The sequence below is a fragment of the Myodes glareolus genome, chromosome 6 (genome assembly GCF_982192425.1).
Source record: "Myodes glareolus chromosome 6, mMyoGla1.1, whole genome shotgun sequence".
Lineage (NCBI taxonomy): Eukaryota > Metazoa > Chordata > Mammalia > Rodentia > Cricetidae > Myodes > Myodes glareolus.
The window spans coordinates 38,699,113-38,715,408 of NC_142031.1; the positions used below are offsets into that span (position 1 = coordinate 38,699,113).

At 47.9% G+C, this 16,296-nt stretch overlaps 1 long non-coding RNA gene across 1 annotated transcript; it reads right to left on the reverse strand.

The window, feature by feature from the left end:
- Window positions 1-1,030: 1,030 nt before the first annotated feature.
- On the reverse strand, window positions 1,031-15,661 carry LOC125388481 (uncharacterized). Its single transcript, XR_007228244.3, has 3 exons — window positions 15,439-15,661; window positions 7,781-7,922; window positions 1,031-2,653 (listed from the first exon to the last, which is right to left on the reverse strand). It is a non-coding gene; the product is annotated as an uncharacterized LOC125388481 (long non-coding RNA).
- Window positions 15,662-16,296: the final 635 nt, after the last annotated feature.

Sequence of the window (16,296 nt, forward strand, 5' to 3'; positions counted from 1 at the left end):
CTAGCCCCAGAGAGCATAGCCTAGCTGCTCTAAGATGTGCTTTCTTTGATCTCCAGTTCTGGCCAGCACACTCATCTCTACAAGGCTTCTGGCTCCGAATAGATACAAAATTATCATGGAACTTCAATGGGAAAAGGGGCTGAAAAGCTGAGTTCTTTGTGAGTTTTATTCTCACTTCATTCACCTTATAATGGACCCTTCCACACATCCATATTTATTCCAACAGGTATAAACGTGTAGCTTTTGCCCAGGCTTGAAGCAACTACAGACAGACATCTGGAGAAGGCCACCCTGTGAGGGGCCTCCCATCTCTCCAAATGTGAGGGACATTTAAGAAGCCGTGGGCTAGCCTTTCTGAAAGCCTTTCTATCCTGTGACCCTCCTTTCTATCTGGGGCATTTCGCCTTCTGGGAGGATGCTGAATTCAGCCCGCAGCATCTGTCCTCAGTCCCTCCGTTCCTTCTCTTCCTCTGATGTTCACACGCACTGCCCAGCTCTAACCTGGCACAGAGACGGTGTCAGTGACACCTGCTGGTTCCCATCTCTCCATGGCAGCGTCCTTCTGTAAAGGGGAATGCTCAAAGGGAAGACGATTTCCGTACTTCAAAAGCAGAGCTGTCGAGAGTCACCTAAGTCAACCTTGATCCATCCTTCTCCCCGACACTGGCCCCGGCCCAGACTCTGGGCCCAATCAACAGAAGCTTCTGACTGCAGCTGAGCTCCTGGAGCTAAGTTGCTGATGCCCCATCTTGAAAGCTTCCTGAAGATGCCTCATTACCTGCAGCCCCTTGTTTGGTGACATCGAAATTGCTTTCTTACATTTAGTGCTTCGTATGACTTCAAGTCTTTGTACCCAGGACACCCAGGTGTTTGTGGGTAAAATCTTTGTTCTTCAGACCCAAGACAAGGGTCTCTTGCCTGTGAGTTGTCCTAGCTAAAGAGGACAAAGCAGAGGTGGCCCACAGTTATAGGGTATGTGTGTGTGTGTGTGTGTGTGAGAGAGAGAGAGAGAGACAGAGAGACAGAGACAGAGAGAGACAGAGAGAGACAGAGAGACAGAGAGAGACAGACAGAGAGATCTTCCGGTATAAGAGGATCTAACTGCCTCCGACTCCTGCTGCAGGAGGCTCTGGTTCAAGGTAAAGATGCCCGACAGAGATGGGGAAATTCTAGGTTCCTGTTCAGTTCTATCTATCTATCTATCTATCTATCTATCTATCTATCTATCTATCTATCTACCTATCTATCTATAGCTTCCTCTCTCTGTCTCTCTCATTTCTTTCTTTTTTCCAATGCTGGGGATTGAACCCAGGGCCTTGCACATGTCAGCTAAATTCCCCCATCACTAAGCTACCTTCTCAGTGCCTACCTGACCCCTCTTTAGTTTTTGTTTGTTTGTTTTTGTTTTGTTTTGTCTCACCTTGTTTATGGCTGGCAGTAGCCTCACCTCTGTATTTGCTCTGCAAAGGACACTGGCACTAAGAAAGGAAAGGTGGATCCTAGGATAGAGTCTAGGAAGAAAAGGACAGCCCTGCCCAGACCAGCCCCTGTATTAGACCACAGCTGAAGAACTGCCCTAGAAGGGCAGACATAGCATGACCATGACCAAGATTTTAGGACACCTAGAGCTGGCATGTGAGGTGGGGCAGAGAGAGACCCACACTGCAGGGCTCAGATTACATAAAGAACTGGACAGGAACTTATGATGCAGACACATGTGTTCTACCCATCATTGAGTGGATTCATTAAGATGCTTGGATGGTAATAAAAGCTAATGTAAAAGGGAGATGGGAGCCCAACAAAACTAACAGGGCTTATCTGTTTTCTGTTTTATTTTTAAAGATTTGTTTTATTCTTATTTGTGTCCTGTGTGTGCACATACGTGTGTGTGATGTATGTGTGTGCACATGTGTGTGGTGTGTGTGTGTGTGTGCACTCACACACAGAGATCAGAAGAAGGAGTCTGTGTCCTGTGAGCAGTTGTGGCAGACAGTTGTGAGCCATCTGCCATGGGTGCTGGGAACTAAACTTCTGTCCTCTGCAGGTATACCGACCATTCTTAAGCACCGAACCATCTCTCCAGCCCCCTTTTTGTTGTTGTTGTTAATTAGAAATTTTTTAATTTTCCTTCTTTTTTTTAAGTGTGTACACATGTTTGTGTGTAGATGTGTGTTTGCATGAGTCAGAGGTTAAGTATCAAACTCTGCCTTATTTCTTGAGGTGGGCCTCTCAGCGAATCCAGAGATCCCTGTCTCAGCTAGGCTGTGCCAGGACCCAAACTTGACATCACAGACTTGTGCCACTACAACCGGCTTTTCACATGGAGATCGGGGATCTGAACTCGGGTCCTCAGCCTTGCACAGCAGGCCCTTTACCTCCTGAGCCACCTCCCCAGCCCCGAACTTCAACTCTCTGATTCACAGTGTGGCGTAACCCTCTGTGAGGGGAAGGGCATGTGCCAGGTCTCCCAAACACACTGGAAATCCACGTGACAGGAGCAAGGCTCATCGGAACATCGCTGGATCCAGCCAGATTCAAGGAACCCCGCTCAGTCGGGACTTCTCCCTGGCACTGGTGACCTGGTGAGGAGATAGAGAATGTTGGCATCAGCTGGAACCCCGCTCAGCCGGGACTTCTCCCTGGCACTGGTGACCTGGTGAGGGGATAGAGAATGTTAGCATCAGCTGGAATTGGGACTCTCCAGACTCTACCAAGCTCCCGACAACACAAGAGATCCTCTAGTACTTCCTGCCCACTCTACCCAGGCATAAACTGATGTGTAATCTCCACAGCTCCTCCTCCACCCACTGATGTGTGATCATCTCTCACAGCTCCTCCTCCATCCCCTCTCAGAATCCTGTGCAGAAGAAGCCTCATTTGCTGAGTTCTTCTCTTGTTTACTAAAAAGTATAATCTGACCCATCTGGACAGTAGCTGAACTCTTCATTGTCAACTCCCTTGAGACAAGACATTTGCGGGCTCAAACCAGCAAAGGACTCGCTACAGCCCCCAGCCCATCTTTCCCAGAGAGCCAGGGAAGGAGGCAATGGCAGTGTTTGAGTCTCCCCACCTGTGGGTAAAGGCCATCCATTGTCTTGGGTTAGTGTGCATCCACAGAAATTTACGTAGATTGGTTAATTCAAAGAGAATTGAAATAGAGAGTCCAAAATGAAATGGATCTTTGGGATCTTCTTGCTACATCCTCATGTGACAGAAAGCAGAAGAGCCATTGAGCCGAGTGCTGTGTGAGCCCCTCCCCGGCCTCTTTTTTGTGATAGTCTCAGTTCAGACTGGCCTCAGACCTGCTGTGTAGATGAGGATAGCCTTGAGTTTTTGATCCCCACCTCTGCTACTTGAATGCTGGGATAGTAGGCATGCGCCATCAGTGTGCATGGCTCTAGCGATGACGTCCAGGGCTTCATGTCTATTAAGCAAGCACTCTACCCACTGAGCTACATCCCCAACCTTGGATGAGCCCGTTGCCTAAAAAACCTTAATGCCACCCCTACAGAAAAGATGTCATGGCCTGAGCCCCTCTTAAAAGTCCCACGGCACAATTCCTGCATTTCGGAGATGAATCCTGAGGCCACGGCACCCCTCATTTCCCTGGTTTTTCTAATAGTTTCTGTTCCTGTCAGCACCTTTAACAAGAGATTAGGGACAGGTCCTCTTGGGTAAAATTTCCTACCCTACTTTACTTTCTGTTGCTGTTACTCTAACCAGAAGCAGTTTTGGTGGGAAAATGACTTATTTCATCTCACACTTCCATGTCCTGTCCTCTATTGAAAGAATCCAGGGGGAAACTCCAGGCAAGAACCTGGAGAAGAAACCGTGGAGGAACGCTGCACGTCGGATTTCTCTCCGGCTCACTCACATCCTGTACAGCACAGGATCACCTGGCTAGGGATGGTGCTGCCCACAGTGGCCTGAGCCCTCCTGCATCAATTAATAAAATCAAGATGATCTCCCATAGGCATATCCATAAGGCCAATCTTATCTAGTCAACTCCTCAGGTGAGTGTTTCCTCTAATATGACTCTAGACCAGTGGTTCTCAACCTCTGGGTTGCGACCCCTTTGGGGCCAAATGTCTCTTTCACAGGAGTTGCCTAAGACCATTGGAAAACAGAGATGTTTACATTACAATTCATAACAAGAGGCAAAATTACAGTTATTAAGTAGCAACAAAAATAATCTTATGGTTGGGGGTCATCACAACCATGAGGAACTGTATTAAAGGACCACAGCCTTAGGAAGGTTGAAAAGCACTGTGCTAGACTGTAACAAGTTCACAATTAAAGCTAATTTCCCAGCCTCTCCTTTCTCCTGTCCCTGCAGAAGCCCTTCCCGCCTCTCCTAGGAGCTCCTCATTGATCTATTGTCCACAGATCTCTGGGCTGAGAAGTGTTCTCTCAACTTCCCTTCCCTCTTCAGATGACACCCCAGAGCTAAGCCAAGAGTCCCCTTGGTAGTGCATGGTCACAGCCAAGACAGAGAGATGGGCACACCCAAAGGCACACGCCAGTTATGGTCATTCTGTTTTACTGGGCTGGCACAATGGCCCAGCAAGTGAAGGCGTCAACGGCCAACCCTGATAACCTGAGTTTGAGTTCAGTCCCCAGGACCCACATGGTGGAAAAAGAGAACCAACTCCCACAAGATGTCCTCTGACCTCCTCACCCACAGACGTGCACTCACACATACAAATAAACGTAAAATAAAACTGTGATGTCATGACTAGAGCCTACGCAAAACCACAGAGAACTGCGCTCTGATTCAGTGGGAAGACAAGCCTGTAGAGGGGGGTGAGGGGAAGTAATGGGGCACGTCATCTTGGCCTCAGTTCTGTCTCACTCCAACATAGCCAGACCAACTTGGCAAAGTCTGACAGACATAAACCTGTTGGTGGGCATTGCCAACCTCCCAATGACACTTCCAGAGAAGCCTACACTGCCTGTCAATCATAGCTCTTGTTTTAAATTTTCTATTTGTTTTAAATCTTGCTTAAGGTTTCTTTGGTACTGCGAGTGAGCCATTTATTCTGAGATATGCAAACTGAAGGAGATCGTGAAACATGAGCTTGACGTACTCCAGGGACCTTTGAAGTAGCAAGGGATGTCTTAGAAGACACATCCTGAAGGTTCCTTCCCTGCAGCAAGATCTGACAGCTGCTGAGGGCTGAGATGATGTGGAGGTACACAATGCTGCTCTCTGGGATGCTGGGATGCTTCCCTGGAATTGCCAAAGGTGGCCCGCAAACCCTTGTGTATGGGACGTGGATGATGCCAAAGAAGTAAGATGGTAGATTTTCCTGGTGGTTCACAAGAAAGAATTCAACTCACTTTGCTCAAAATAAAACAGACAATGTTAGATACACCATGGGAGAGTTGGGTGGGTCAGGAACCTGAGAAGAAAACATAACTAAAAACACAAACTACTATAGGATAAAAAAAGCTTCTGAGTCTAGGGAGATCTGCCTTCCCAAAGCAGAATGCTGTTTTCCAGCCCCCACTTCAGCATCCTTTTCCATTCAAACCTCAACTCAAGAGGGGGAAAAAGCAGCAGCAACCAACATCTGTGAGCTTGCCCCATGCCTGCCCTATTGATGAGCTGGCCAGGAAGAGAAGGGGAGTCCAAAGGATGCCAAGGATGTTACCAGGCACTGGTTGAGACTCAGCTGAAGAACCAGGCTCCAGGTAGACTTGGTGGCCTGTGTCTTCTGAGTTCTCAAGGGCAGAGGCTCTCGCTGTGTCTGTGTTGGGGTCACTTGCAAAGTTTTAAAGTCCATGAGCACCTGGGTCCTGCACAGACTAATCCGAATACTGGACAGAGGCATTGTTCCTTTAGCTCACACGTGAAAGCTCCCAGCATACCTCCATGGTTGAAGCCACAGTGCCAGAAAGCAGCTCACAGCTGGCTCCTGCTCCTGTAGGGCATTGACTGTCTGCTGTATTCCTCTTATACAAAGCCTCTAGGATCAACAGCAGCAACCCCGATTCCCCCAGCAGCCTCAGAGGCTGAACAGTGTGTGTGCTCTGTAAGGCCGGGTTTAGCTCTTTGTCTTGGAGCATCTCTCAGCAGACATTAAGTATTCGTTTATGAAAAGGTGCTACTCAAAGGAGTGCCCGAGACTGCTCTCAGAGTTCAAGCATGAAGGTCAGACATACAAGAGGGTGAACTATACATCACGCAATTCAGAGACGGAGAAGTTAAAGGAAAGAACGGGAGCACATGTCCTTTACAAAAGGCACTGCCTTCTGGAGTCTTTTCTGAAAGATGTTAGCCTGGGTTGTGTGTGTGTCAATGTACAATCTGTTGTCAGTATTTATGGCATGCTGCATAAAGTTGCTACAAACATTGAGCAGTAAATTCTGAACCATTGCTCTCTGGGGGAAATAGAAGACTGGGTTCTTGTCAGTCTCTGGTCTTGCCACTCTGCATCAGTCAACCAAGCACACTCATAATTTATGTGCTTCTGCTGCAAGGCTGTCTGTTCAGAATGTCCTGTCAAAGCTCAATGCTGGTGCTTTCTCTATAAGTACCTAACACTCTTCTGTGTAGGACGCAGCCAGCTTTCCTGAGCCACACTTGGAGTCATTTCACAAAGTAAAATCACCAACCCCAAAAAAGGCAAAACATGTATGTTAGCAGGCCACAGGAGGCTGGGAACACTGCTCAGCTGGTGGGATGCTTGCCTAACATGCAGGAAATTCTTGGTTTTGATCACCAGGCTCAGTGGAGCACACCTGTAGTACAAACACTGGGAAAGTGAAGGCAGATAGATTGAGAGTTCAAGTCATCCTGGTCACACAGCAGGTTTGAAACCAGCCTGAGCTGTAGGAGATTCTTATAGATAGATAGATAGATAGATAGATAGATAGATAGATAGATAGATAGATAGATAGATAGATAATAGATAGACAGATAGATGATAGATAGATAGGCAGACAGAAAGATAGATAATCTTAGTTACTTTTTGTGTTGCTGTGGTAAAGCATCAACAAGCCTGAGGAGGAAAGGATTTGTTTCAGCTTACAGTTTAAAGTTCATCATGAAATGGAAATCAGGACAGAAGTTCAAGGCAGGAACTTGGATATAGGAACTAAAGCAAAGACTGATGTGGGATTCCCCTCTGTATGCTGTGAATATCATTGGTTAATAAAGGAACTGCTTTGGGCCTATAGCAGAGCTATAGAGGAACAGAGCTAGGTGGAGGAGAGGGGAGGAACGAAACTGAATGCTGAGTGAAAGAAGGGTGGAGTCAGAGAGAAGCCATGGAGCTGCCAGAGACAGACATACTGAAACGTTGCTGGTAGGCCATGACCTCATGGTGATGCACAGATTAATGGAGATGGGTTAAATTAAAATGTAAGAACCAATAAGAGACTAGAGCTAATGGGCCAAGCAGTGACTTAAATAATATAGTTTCTGTGTAATTATTTTTGGGTTTAAGCTGCCAGGCAGCCGGGAAGCAAGTGGCCCTCCTCCAACTAGAGACCATGGAGGAATGCTGCTTACTAGATTGCTCCCCAGTGGCTTGCTTAACTTCACTTTTTTATGCAACTCAGAACACTTTGTCCAGGGATGGCACCACCCACAGTGGACTGGTTCCTCCCACATTCATTATTAATCAAAAAATACCCCATATATTACCTATAAGTCAATATGATGGAGTCATTTTTCTCAATTGAGGTTGCCTCTTCCCAGATAACCTAGCTTGTATCTAGTTGATAAAAAAATTAAAAATAAATAAAAATAAAAACCACAGCACAATAAACATACCACAGGAAGGACAGATGTGTGCAGAAGGAAAAGGCAGGGCCCAATGTGCTCAGTCTCAAAGCGGAATGCACGCACTGGTGATTCAAAATTTTCAGTTTCACACACATCTGGAGATGGCCGCCGGAGCACCAGGGATACAGATCTGTAGGTTACAAATAAACTTTAGCCGACATGTAAACCAAAAAATACAAAATCCTGAAGTAATGATAAACGCTGTTTGCACATGGTGTGCTCAGTAGCAGCACCCCACGTTCCAAAGTGCTAAACGGGGTCTCTGGATACAAGATGGGGAGAGGGTTCAATAAAGTGCTGTACAAACATAAGGTCCTGAGTTCAGATTCCCAGCGCCCGTACAAACAGCCTGGTGAGGGGGCACAAAGAATAGAGCTAATGCTGGGAAAGCAAGACGGGGGATCCCTGGGGTCCAGTGTAGCCAAATTAGCAAGCTCCAGCCAGTTCAGGGAAAGAGCCTACCAAATACACACACACACACACACACACACACACATATACAAACATATATATGCATATAGGAAATTAATAAAGTAAGACACTAGATATTGACCTCTCCACATACACAAACATGCACACATACACTAAAAAAGAAATCTCCAAACACAAGACAGGTAAGCGTCCAGCTGGCTGAAGCTGCCCCTCACCATACTGCCGTCCACAGGAGCAGCACCTGACCAGGTCACATGCACTCACATGAGAGCAGAGGGAGGGAGACAGCAGTGAGGGACGGCCAGTGGCAAACAAGCCCACTATTCTGTGAGAGCTATTGGCTCAGCAACCTGAGCTCGGGCCGGATACGAGGGGGCGGAGACCTGGGGCTTAAGAACAACTGTCCAACTGACACCCGATCTCACGGGAAATCTTCCCATTTCTGCATGGCCTCAATTTCTCGAGCTTCTTGAATTCCAAAGGAAACCCATCCCACTAGGCTTCAGCCTACAACCTTGCTGTTGGAATCATTTAAACACAGTTCCACCCACGCAGCTGGTTTACCAATGTAAACAAGGCGTCTACATTCTGCCTCCAGCTCAGCCTCCCTCTTCTATGCACGCTGTATCCCCATCTGTTAAAGTCAGATAACCAGTCCAGCTCTGGACCACGGTCCTGAGCAACCGGAGCGGGCCAATGTGAAGTGAATGACGAAATGAAAAACAAGCACGTCTTTAAAACCATGTTTAAACCCTTTTTTGAAATTTTTTTTTTTTTTTTACTTTTGATCGTGCATGTGTGAGTGTGTGTGTGTGTGTGTTCAGGTGGCTGAAGAGACCTGAAGATGGCATCAGATCCTTAGAGCTGGAGGCACAGGCAGTTATGAGCCACCTGATTCAGGCGTTGGAAGCCAAGCTTGGGTTTTAAACTGGAGGACCAGGAAAACCACTACACGTCTGGAACGTCTGTGAAGGAGGTGAGGGACAAAGTGGGTCTCCCTGAGGAAAGAGCATCCCTTCACCCTGGAGGTAGTCAGGAGGCAGGGAAAGCAGTCGCAGAGCAAAGTCCCTGCGGCAGGATGGCCCTCAATGCGTTGGCTGGACAGCAAGAAGGTCAGCTTATCAGATGAGGACAGCTGAAGACAGCGGGAGGCAAAGTTCAGGTGGGGGTCGGGGTTCAAAAACCAGGAGGGTGCAGAAGGATTCTTAAAGTGGTAGCACAGGCGCTAGGCTCGGGCTCTTGAGGCGATACAGCCAAAGCTAAACTAGGGAGGAGTACAATGAGATGTCTTTGGTATGTTAAAAAGAACACGCTAGGGCGTAGAGCAGTGGTTCTCAACCTGGGGGTTGCAACCCCTTTGTCAAACCTCCATCTCCAAAACTATTTACGTTATGACTCATAACAGCAGCAGAATTACAGTTGAAGAAGTGACAAGAGTAATTTTAAAGTTGGGGGTCACCACAACATGAGGAACTGTATTAAAGGGTTGCGGCACTGGCCCAGAAGGTAAAGGTACCTGCTGTCTGGACTGGTGATCTGAGCTCTACCCCCAGAATCAGTTCACACAAATGGTCCTCTGACCAGTCCTACGCCAAAGTTACTAAATAAATAATAAAGCAAAAAGATTTCAAAAATAGAAACGATCCTCTGGCAGCTGTGGAGAACTTTTGATGGGCCACACCACACAAGAAGGCTGGTTAGGACCTCACCAGGATAATCTGATTAACAGAACAGAGTCAGCGTCACCAGACTGAGGAGCCGTGGTCTTCCACCGGATGACACTGGGAAGAGGAAAGGAGGATCTGATGACAAACACATGAGCTCGCTTTCAGCAGAGACAGGGAAGATTGGCAAAGCATGACTGGAGCAGAAAGTCCCAAGTCTGGTGTTTGCCTGTGGAGCTGAGAGGTGACATGGATGGCCAGTGGTGAGGTCCAGCCATGGGTGCTACAGGAATCTGTAGCTCATGGAGCTAGAATAATGGCTCAGCATCCAGGAGAGCTTACTGCTCTTCCAGAGGACCAGAGTTCAGTTCCTAGCACCTATGTGGGGTAGCGCACAACAACCTGTAACCACATAGACTCCAGAGGTCTAATTCCTCTTATGTCCTCCACAGACACCTACAGAGAGACTAAAAACAAAGAGAGAGAGAGAGAGAGAGAGAGAGAGAGAGAGAGAGAGAGAGAGAGAGAGAGAGAATGAGAACTAATACAAATAAATCTTTAATAAAAAGAGTCTGAGCTGGGCAGTGATGACACACGCCTTTAATCCCAGTGCTGGGGAGGCAAAGGCAGGCCGATCTCTGAGCTTGAGGCCAGCGTGGTCTACAGAGTGAGTTCCAGGACAGCCAGGCTACACAGAGAGACTCCGTCTCAATTTTAAAAAGAAAAAAAAATAGTCCGAAGTTTGGAAGAGGTCAGGGCCAGAGATAAAAACAACAGCATCGCTACTCTTTAAATGTCGTTTAAAGTCATAAGACTGAGCTGTCCAAGGGACTGAATGCCAGTGGAAGGGAAGAGATCTTGCCTTGGCCTGGGGCCATCTGACTCTGAGGTGTCAGCAGGCAGAAGAGCGGTTGGTCGGAACAGGACTATGAGAACTGGTGGGCTGGGGCTGTTGGGAAATCCACAGAGTAGAAGCCAGCAGAGGAAAGGGCCTTGTAAAAAAAAAGGGGGGGCTTGTGAGGGAGAAGAGTGGTCTGCAGGTGGCTGCAGGGTCACAGCCATGAGGACTTGAGAGTTGGCCTCTGCACCGAGACAGAGCAAAGTCACTGGGAACCCAGACAAGACCAGCTAGACCAAGTCCTGAGCCAAAGCTATCCTGTCCCCATTCAAAGATAATCAGAGAGGACCAGCTGAGAGACACGTGACTCAATAGCAATGGCTCTTTGCAGGCGGGGAAACTGAGGCTTGCAAAGATTTATGGTCCTCTCTCTAAAGTCACACAGCCACTAAGTGTTGCCCCATGACCCAAGCCCAAGGTTTAATTATATGTTGTTTACTTCTTTATTTATTGTGTCTGATGTGGGGGCAGGAGGGGACAACTTTCCAGAGTCTGATCTCTCCTTCTACCGCGTGGGTCCCAGAGACAGAACTCAAGTTGTCAGGCTTGGCATCGAGCACCTCTGCCCACCGAGCCTTCTCACCGGCTCCCAGCTCTGAAATAGCCTGCCGCGACACCTTACTGTGCCATAGACTGGACTTGAAATTCACTGGCTCGGCTTCTGGAACTTAATGTCCTATGAAGTTAAGCCAAGTGACACACATCTGCCATCCCAGCTAGTCAGGAAGCAGAGGCAGGGGGATCACTGGAGCCCAGAAATTCATGGCCCGCCTAGGCAACAAAACAAGATTCCCAACTCAAAAGATGAATGGATGGATGGATGGATGGATGGATGGATGGGTGGATGGATGGATGGGTGGGTGGATGGATGGATGGATGGATGGATGGATGGATGGATGGATGGGTGGGTGGGTGGATGGGTGGATGGATGGATGGATGGATGGATGGATGGATGGATGGATGGATGGATGGATAGATGGGTGGATGGATGGATGGATGGATGGATGGATGGGTGGGTGGGTGGGTGGATGGATGGATGGATGGATGGATGGATGGATGGATGGGTGGGTGGATAGATGGGTGGATGGATGGATGGATGGATGGATGGATGGGTGGGTAGATGGATGGATGGAAGGGTGGGTGGATAGATGGGTGGATGGATGGATGGATGGATGGGTGGGTGGGTAGATGGATGGATGGAAGGGTGGGTGGATAAATAAGCAGAACCACTTTATCCGTTGTACTGTCATTCAAGAACACTAATTAAGGTTGAATCTATCAAGGCTCCATTCAGCAGCCCTCCGTGACTCCAGGATATCTGCCCGAGAAATGTCACACTCCCATCAGTGAACCCTTTGGGTACCATCTTTCCTCAGCCTCCCCTTTACATTTACACGGTTCACAAGCTTTTCTATTTATTTGTGCCTAGACTATATTGTTTTTTTCTTTTTTAATGTGTGTGTGAGTGAGTGAATTTAGGTGCCCCAGAGACCAGAAGAGGATATCAGATCCTCTGGACCTGGAGTTATAAGTTAATGCTCTTAACTGCGGGCCCATCTCTTCATGCCCCCTAAAGTTGTTTCTTATTCACCTTTGTACTCATATAAAAAAAATAGTTGCCACGTGCATCAAAGTTCGGAGGTTACATTTTAATAAATAAACCTTATAGCCAAGTACAGTGACAATCTCAAGACTGGCCAGTCTCAGCTACACAGCAAATTTAGGAATGGGGAGGCTGAATCCAGATGAAAACTTCTCAGTCTTTGATACTTAGTGAGTTTGTAGCCAACCTGTGATCCTTGAGATTGGGGAGGCGGGGGATATAAAGAAAAGAAACCTTATCCGTGAGCTCCTTCAACACATACAGCTCTGTTCTCACAGGCAGAACACCTGCTTCACCCCCGGAGCACCAGCAGACATCCCTTAGGACCGTGGATACAGCTCTACCAGGAACAGGCTCAGCAGGAAGAAGGCCTTTGGGCCTCTGATCTGCAGTTCTTATCTTGCCTCTGCCAGGTGCCCAGCCCCAGCCCAGAGCGCTGACTGACCAGGTGTGTCTGCCTCTGTCCCCATTGGACCCAGAACCTCAGGTACGGAGTCTCCACAGAAACAACCCCACGACTCCAGCGTCAGCAGAACTCCAGCCCCCGCACGCTAGGGGCAGAGGCTGTGTGTGCCTTGCTTGGTGTTATGGTTTAAAAGAGAGCAACGCTGCAAACATATTCGGTCTAAACCTTCTTGTAGCAGTCATCAAAAGAAAAAGAACCGCCTTTTCTGCGGCTGATGGAGACATAAGAACCCGCATCCTCTAATCGTAGGTTTGTAAGACACCCTTGTAGTGCACGCTCTGAACCCAAACAAGGTTCACAAGGGCACCTATAGTCCCTAGGCTCCTCCACCCCATCCTTATTCCTGGGACTTAGCAGCGCCTGTGCTTTTCCAAAATGACTCCAGCGGCCAAGCCACAGCGACACCACAGTAAACTAGCCAAGGGTTGCCATTTTCCTTCAGTCCATGTTTATTGAGTGCTGATTACTGCCAGACTCTGAGAAAACAGATGGAAATGCAGCTGACACGTAGCTGGGAGAGGGGACAGTCTGAGAGAGACAGAAACCTTGCGGTCTCTCATTTACGGGCCCTAGATTTTATATTAACGGGGTTGGGAGGAGGGGAGGAAGGGTGACACTGCGTGTGGACATAAAAATCAAAGTAAGAATGAAATTACCCAAGGGAACAAAAGGGGCAAATGGGAGCGGGGGCGGAGAAGAGGGCAAGAAAAAGAAGACAGGATCAAGACAAAATATAAAGTTGCTCAAAGTTTTACAAAATAAAGTAAAATCAGGGCTGACCAGACAGCGTTCCTGGGGAAAAACACTTGGCACCCAAGCTGCTAACCTGAATTCAGGCCTGGGACCCACGTGAAAAGCTCAGTTTGCATCCAGAGCCCCAGCACTGTGGTGGTGAATCGGGAGACAGAGTCAGGAGGGTCTGTCTCAGAAACAATGTTGGAGGAAAGAGCCAGCTCCCCAGAAAATTGCCACCTGACCTATACACACACACACACACACACACACACACACACACACAGAGGGAGAGAGAGAGAGAGAGAGAGAGAGAGAGAGAGAGAGAGAGATGCCCACACACAACCAAATCTTTCTTAAAAGAAAAGGGGGAAAGGATTAAAAAAAAAAAAAAACCACAAGTTGCTGTCTTTAGCTAACTTTGTACTTCTAGGAGCAAATTAAAACTTTTTTTTTTTTTTTATGAAAGCTATCCTTGTGCAAGAGGCAGAGGTGACAGGACAAACTGTCCCCGATTACTTAAGAACTCGGTGCTGGTCTTGCTGCTGCAGAGCCTATCTTGACCGCTGTCTGATAAAGCAAGCCGCCATAAGGAAGTAGCAGAATGATTTCACTAACAAGGCAAATACCTCTGAGAAGAAGCCAGGGCTGGGCAAGCCCCTAATTGCAGCTTGAGAGACCCTAGGCAGAAGATTCAGCTGTCCACTCTGCTGATTCAAGAGCCTGAGGTCATAACCATGGGTCCTTCTCATGCCACTGAGTCTGTGGAACTCAGTTACCCAGCAGTAAACAACAACAACCAAAAAAGTATCGTTCCCGAAGCACCAGCCTGTGCTCCCAGAAAGCTGTACTCTCAAGATGGGCAGCCAGCACCCTAAGCTGGCAGAGTCTGGGCTGGGCTACCGCTTAGCTGTTAGGATGCTTGCCTGGCGTGAGGCCTACCCATAAGTGTGATTTATATGACCAGTGAGACTCCACTGAAAAAAAAAAAAACTCAATTTTCCTTTGTGAGAAGTTACCCAGTGTACAGAGCTTCTGGGTTAGGGAGAGCTCGTGTCCACTTCTCTCAGCCCCGGGACCCCATCTGCTTTAGACCCATAAGGGCCCTGTGCTGCTTCAGGCTCTGTGATGTCATGCGTGTGTCAGTCTTTTCTGTATCTACAAGGCCTCGTTTCCGGTGTCTTCTGTCCCCACTGGCTCTTACAATCTTTCCAGTTCCTCTTCCTAAGAGTTCCCTGATCCCTGAGGGGAGGGATTTGTTTGACCCTTTTTTAATTTTCTTACTTGAGACAAAATCTGCCTAAATTGAGCAGGTTGACCTCCAATTTTTAAGCCTTCTGCCTCTGCCTCCCAACTAGTTTGTATTATCTATCAGCATGTCAACATTCTAGGCTCCAAATAGGCAACGTTTTGAAACAACAAAACAAAATTCCAGAGACTGGGGGTAACTCGGTTGGGAGACTCGCCCTGCACACACAAATCTCTGGGTTCCATCCCCGACAAAAACCAGGCTGCACAGGCCCACAATCTGGGCTCTCGAGTGGTAGGGCAGGAGGGTCAGCAGTTCAAGGCCATCTCTCTGCTAAATAGTGAGCGTGTAAGCTTCGTGAGACTGTCTTTAAAAAAATAAAAAACGGAAAACGCACTGGCGGGGTCTCTGGGCCTCTTTGTTCCTCTTCCCAGCGTGACCACACTGGGTAAATCTGCTGCTTCCCACTTTTAATCTGGCCTCTCAATTGGTTTCCTGAGAACAGAAGAGCCGATCTGGGCACAGGCTGTGCCTCCCAAGTTTGATAACAAAATGTCAACCTTGAAGGGCCCAGGCACACTTGGGGGATGTTTGCCACTCACAGTGAGCTGATCCTGGGTGGGGAGGAGAGACAGACGTCCCCAGCTGATCCGGAGTGGGGAGGAGAGACAGACGTCCCCAGCTGATCCTGGGTGGGGAGGAGAGACAGACGTCCCCAGCTGATCCTGGGTGGGGAGGAGAGACAGACGTCCCCAGCAGATGCCGGGGTCATTTCCTCGGGGGCATTCTCCATCTTCCCACTTCGGCAGCATTGGCTGCTCATTTCCTCTACTTGGCAAAGCAGAAAAATGAGTTTGGATTTGTTTCAGGTTCTCAAGAAAATCTGAGTAAAATGTAGTTATCGCCGCCCACCCGACCCCATCAAAGAAGCCTCATTTAACAGCAAATACAGACGATTGCAGATTTTTTTTTTTTAAAAAAAAAAAAACAGTCCAGAGATAAATGGAGCATGTGGAGCCCAGCCCCAGTAGGTACATCTGTATCACAGTTCCTGTATCTATTGCTTAGGGAACATCTCAGAAGAGGGGGAAAATTGTAAGACCCCATAGCAGGAAATCCGCTGTGCCACAGACTCTCCTGTTGCCTGCATAGACAAGACCAGAGCAATGCCAGTATCAACAGACATGTTTACAAGGAAGGGGGAAGTTTTCTCAGGGACCCACTCACCAGACAAGGAACTACAGGCAACTAATGGATGCCAGGAGGAGAATTAGCCTCTCTCAGGGATGAGCCACCCTGTTGGATGTCTAATGCCGAGTGGTCAGCTTTGAAACAATGTATACAAAAACAACAAAAATGGGCTCAGCGGGTTGTATTTATAAATATTTGTGCATATGTGTATGTGTGTATGTCTGTGTGTGTGTGTGTGTGTGTGTGTATGTTTGTGTATGTTTGTGCGT